Source organism: Mus pahari, chromosome 14, assembly GCF_900095145.1.
Source record: "Mus pahari chromosome 14, PAHARI_EIJ_v1.1, whole genome shotgun sequence".
NCBI classification, from domain to species: Eukaryota; Metazoa; Chordata; class Mammalia; order Rodentia; family Muridae; genus Mus; species Mus pahari.
The window spans coordinates 17,238,880-17,244,332 of NC_034603.1; the positions used below are offsets into that span (position 1 = coordinate 17,238,880).

The 5,453-nt window shown below is 44.6% G+C and overlaps 1 protein-coding gene across 1 annotated transcript in view; it reads right to left on the bottom strand.

The window, feature by feature from the left end:
- Nucleotides 1-5,236, bottom strand: part of LOC110331209 (T-cell-specific guanine nucleotide triphosphate-binding protein 1-like) — a 72,149-nt gene extending 66,913 nt beyond the window's left edge. Inside the window, exons 1-2 of the mRNA XM_029545749.1 lie at nucleotides 5,178-5,236; nucleotides 4,918-5,081 (exon numbers count right to left, since the gene is read on the bottom strand). The gene's annotated coding sequence lies outside the window, so the exon portion shown is untranslated. The remainder of the gene's footprint in view (nucleotides 1-4,917; nucleotides 5,082-5,177) is intronic.
- Between the last annotated feature and the right edge of the window lie 217 nt (nucleotides 5,237-5,453).

Below are 5,453 nucleotides of genomic sequence, written 5' to 3' on the forward strand. Positions count from 1 at the left end.
GGCGAACATCCCTCCTCGGGCGGGGAAAGGTGCCGGGTGCCGGATCAGCCTGGGGACTGCTGCCAGGCGAACACCCCTCCTTGGGCGGGACAGGCGCCGGACGACCGGGACCAGACCCGGGTCCCTCCTCAGCAGTCCGCTCTCCCCGGCAGTGCACTGGAGCCGCTGCTACTGTTATTTTGTGAAATGTGCACGATACTTCCTTCAATTTGCCATTTAAATGTTTATGTTTGTATCTACTTATTGGTATGCTGTTGACTTTGGCCCTAGAAGCTGTTCTGTATAGTGAGTAAGAGTAACTTTAGATGAACTCAAAATGGTCAGAGAATTGAGCATAAGTGGGTTTTGAGTGCTCAGCCATAAATGTGATACCCAAAGTACAGCTTCCAATGCTTAGTGTGATGCAGAAGAGACAACAGAAGTGACTTGAGAATTGGGGGAGGGGTGTGTTTTGACAATGTAAAACTAGCTGAAACAATAAAATTCCAAATCAGTCTATTCATGAGCCAAAGAGCTGTAAAGACAGTCATCAAGAGATTAAATGAAATGGCTAAAACATACTTGAATATTTACTTGATATCTTGAACTATCAGAGAAAGGCCAATTAAATCAGAATGATACCACCAAGAAACCACCACCACCAACAAATGTAGAAAAGAGGAACCATCTTCACTGTTAGAAACTGGTGCATTTCTTTCAGAAATGGATCACTGTCCCAGGTACACCTCTCACTTCATATGGATCACTGTCCCAGGTACACCTCTCACTGAAGGACTACAGACCACACAGATGCAAGCACATCCATGGTTATAGCTGCTGTGTTGATGGGTTGCTATGAAATCAATTCAGTGTGGGTATTTATATACAGATGAATGGACAAAAGAACTCACGGTACATATACACAATAAGGTTCTATACAGTTGTGAAGAAAAATGAAACCCTGACATTTTCAGAAAAAAAAAAATTAGTGTAACTGGAAGTTGTTCAGAAAAAAGAATCGGGACCTCAGAAAAAGATATTGCACATGTTGTCTTTAACAGGCTGAAGCTAAGCCTACTAAATGTGTGTGTTTGTTCCAAGAACATGGCCTACAGAGGCAGAGGCAAGCAGATGAGTTCAAGTTCAACCTGGTCTACAAAGTGAGTTCAAGAACATCCAGGCTTGCTATACAGAGAACCTTGTCTTGAAAAAAACAAAAGAAAACACACACCCTCCAAAATCTTTTGATGTCATTTTCCCTAATGGTACAGCGGCTGGAAGACTAGGTAGTAGAAAACTCTCTCTCTCTCTTTCTCTCTCTCTCTCTCTCTCTCTCTCTCTCTCTCTCTCTAGAAATAGGAGCTCTTATTGGTAGGGATATAAATTAATACAGCTGTTATGATAAATTGTTTGGGGTCCCCTCCAAAAATCAAGAAATAGAATCAGGATAAGATCCACCAATGTTAACATACTCAAAAGAAAACAAATCAGAAGGTGTTCAAAGTCTCTCAACTTTCCAGTTGTAGGTCTCTGTTAATTGCCATTTACTGCAAAAAGAAACGTCTCTGATGAAAGCTGATCTATGGGTATAATTAATCTGTGGGTATAGCAATGTCTTTAGGAGTCACTTTATTGTTATATTCCTTTACCAAAATAATGTAGTAAGTTTTCCCATAGGTCTACCTATCTAGCCTCAGGTTTTTGGCCTCTTAGTGGTGTCAGGTACGGCTTCTTTCTCATGGCATGGGCCTTAAATCCAATTTTAACATATGATTGTTTACTCCTATAACATTTGTGCCAGTATATCATGCAGGCAGATTATTTTTGTAGGTCACAGGCTTTTTAGCTGGATGCTATTCTTTGGTAGCAATGAACAAACTTTCTCATATGCTGTCATGACTGTGAAAGGAAACTGTCTCATGTGCTGTTACTGGAAACTTTGTCATGATTGAGTTAACTGTTAACCCAAAGTCTGTTATGTTCTATACTTTATTGTTCTTGGAGACCAATCATAACAGAGGCCAATTAGACCTGCTTTATATAGTTAGCCACAATAAGCTTGGAGTTGAGACCTCCCTGGGAATTGACATCCTACTTTCTGAAATGTGCGGGGGTAACTGACACCCTGGTTGGCAAGTTGGGACATGAATGCTAAGGAAGTCAAGTCACCCTGCCACAGTTGAGTCATCCAACCAATGAGGACAGGGGAAGCATGCCACAGTATATATTCTTTTTTTAAAAATGATTTGTTTATTATTATATATAAGTACACTGTAGCTGTCCTCAGACACTCCAGAAAAGGGTGTCAGATCTCGTTACAGATGGTTGTGAGCCACCATATGGTTGCTGGGATTTGAACTCATAACCTTTGGAAGAGCAGCCAGTGCTCTTACCCGCTGAGCCATCTCACCAGCCCACAAGTATATATTCTTTAGGAAGTCTCTTATCCTTACATACAGATTGGTGGAATAACTTGGCACAGAGATTCGTGGATTTCAGGCTTCAAAGCTCTGTATGAATCTGGCTCAGAGTTAATCAGCTCCCGAGTCTGGTCTGTGGCACTTTCTGATCAGTTCTGAGGCAAATTCTCCAGAAGGTATTCCTGGCTGACTGAGACTCGTGTATTGTGAGGTTTTGTGGGGCAACTCCTGGACCCCAATGTAAGTAAGTATTGTAGATTTGTCTTTTAATAAACCCCAGGTGATATCTCATGTTGGTTGTCAACTTGACTTCCTCTAGAATTAACTGAAACCCAAGTAGCTGGGCACACCTGTGAGACATTTTTCTACATTGGGCCATTTGGGGTTAGAAGATCTACCCTAAATCTGGGTTACATATTCTGGTAGCAGCCTTCGTAAAAGAACATGGAAGGAGACGTGTCTTCTTTGCCTGCTTGCTCTCATTTGCTCTGGCAGGTTCACCCATTCTGCTGCTGAGGCAGTCCTTCACTGGTATTAGAGCGCACTACTTAGGGTTTCCAGTGTATACTGAAGGCCGGCCGTGATAGTCTGCCTCATGGATTGAGTTCTTAGCCTTTTCTTCAGGGACTATCTACTGTTAGAGTGGCCAGATCACAGGCCGTTAGCCACTCTGTTAGATCTCCTTTAATGCATGTAGATTCTTGCTACCAGGGCATGGAATTCAAAGCTTCTCTCCAGTGAGGGAAACAGCCGAGGAGAGAGACAGCCTGCCGGGTGGGAGGGGTTCTTGTCAGCAATTCATTCAACAGAAGATTAATGTCCAAAATATGCAAAGAATTTAAAACAAAAACCCTGGTCAATGAGAAAACAAACAACCCAATCAATCCACGGGGCATGTAACTGAGCAGAGTTCCAGAAGAAGAAATACAAATGGCCAAGAAATGTATATGTTTTCTTTAACATGTTCAGTATCCTCAGCCATTAAATCATGCGAATAGTAGGTGCTTGGAGATTTCATGAGCCAGAGAGGTTTGCATCAAGAGAGAAAATGGCAGTGGATGCTCGTGTGGATGTAGGGGAAGGGGAGTCCTGATTTGCTGCTGTGGGGTTGTAAACAAGCACAGCTTTAATGGAGTCAGTGACACCATTCCTGAGCATAGCCCCAAAGGACTCTATATCCTAGCACAAAGATACTGGAACATCATGTTCATTACTGCTCTAGTGACAATAGCTGAGAAATGCGACCAGCCTAGATGGTAAGTGGATAATGAAAATGTGCCACAGNGACACAATGGAACTGGATTCATGCATAAATATAAGCGCAAGTGTATAATTTTNAGACAAAGTGGCAGAGCTACTAAATGTTAAGGGAGTCCACCCAATGTCAGAAAGGCAAACCTGANGCTCTCTCTCATGTGTGGGTTTCAGGTTCTCCTTTTTAGGAATGCATATTTATGTTGTAGGAAGTGTTTGCAGAGGCAAGGAAACTGGAAGGGGGGCCATAAGAGGGGTGAAAATAGCTTTGGGGGAGGGAGATAGCGTATATGGGATACACAAGTGGACGGCAGAATAATGGGAACTGAGAGCTTCGAACACAGCGGACAGCCAGAGAGCTGTAGCACAGGACTGTCTGTGGTGTGGCCAACCAAAAACCGGTATGTATGAACAAGAATAAGGAAAATATGCTCCTTTCTCAAGTTCCTAAAAAAACTAAATAAAGTTTGAACAGAGGTATCCTGAGTGGGTGGATGAAGCTGCTCCCAGAAGCCNAAGACAATTCAGCAGGAATCCCAGCCCCTAGGGTGGGCCACTTCCCCAGGATTTGCTGGCTATGAAGCCTCCCGCAACCCCTCCCCCACAGTCAGGGCACTGTTGGTGCTGGTTACACAGAAAAGGGAACTGAGAAGCTTGAAGAGAGAGGCTTCTCACAGCTCCCTTCCAGAGGAGGAAACAGCAGTGGGTGTTCTGGGTAGGAGTTTATCCTCACGGGGGTAAATAAAATAGTTCCAGTATAGCTGGGTGTGGTGGTGCATGCCTTTAATCTCAGCCGTGGGAGGCAGAGAGACAGAGAGAGGTAGCTGGATCTCATTGAGTATGAGGCCAGCCTGATCTACAGGTTCTAGATCAGTCCGAGGCACACAGTGTGATCCAGTCTCACCCAAAATCAAAATAACAACAACAAAAAAACCACAACAACAACAACCCTACAGCAACGAGGTTCCCGCATTGACTCTGAGGAATCTGGTCACACAAGCTGCCCTCTTTCTCCAAGCTTAAGCTGGCATCAGAGGAGCAACACACCTAGGATGTGCATGTGATAGGGAAGGGTGTAGCTGCCTTGCTGGTGGGTTGGGGGTGCTCTGTGGTGCAGAACACAGAGAAGAGCCTTTCTGTGAACAACCCCTGAGGGAAATAAGCCATAACGGAAGAGCCTCTGCCCTGCTACCAGGAGACTACCTTTGATACCACAAGTAAGCCCGCGATTTCTGGTCAAGCTGCTTTAGAACNCTTCAGGTACCTGTTCCTGAGCAGTGATGCCAGTGGCCCTCCTGCGATGTCACTTCTTTCTTCTCTGAGCAAGGTCACTGGGGTAGCTCTCTTTGGAGTCCTCTAAGCTGGGACGTTCAGGAAACAGATGGGGTGCAGAGTGTTGGTGTCTTGGTGCTCTGGAGAGAAGAACAGCTGGGAAGCAAAGGCAGATGTTTTCAGATATCCTTCCAGATCTTAGTCCACACAGCCTTGGTTCTTTGTTCTGCAGTTCCTAGATCTGAATCTTACCTGCCTTGTCCTTAAAGGGAGGGACTGCAGTGAGGGTAAGATTTAGTTTCTATTCTCAGATCTCTGTGTGTTGTTTACAGTCAGCTGAAAAGGAGGTTTCACATCCTTCCCCAGAGAGGGAGGTGGAGCTCTACTGAATTGGCCAACTCCAGGGCTTCCTGAGTGCTCTAACCAGTACTTTGGTAGCCTAGTCCTGTGTCAGGGCTCCCGTGCACCACTCACCATTCTGCTTCCTCACCTCAAGACCCTCTTTCCAGATGATGTCATCTATTGCTG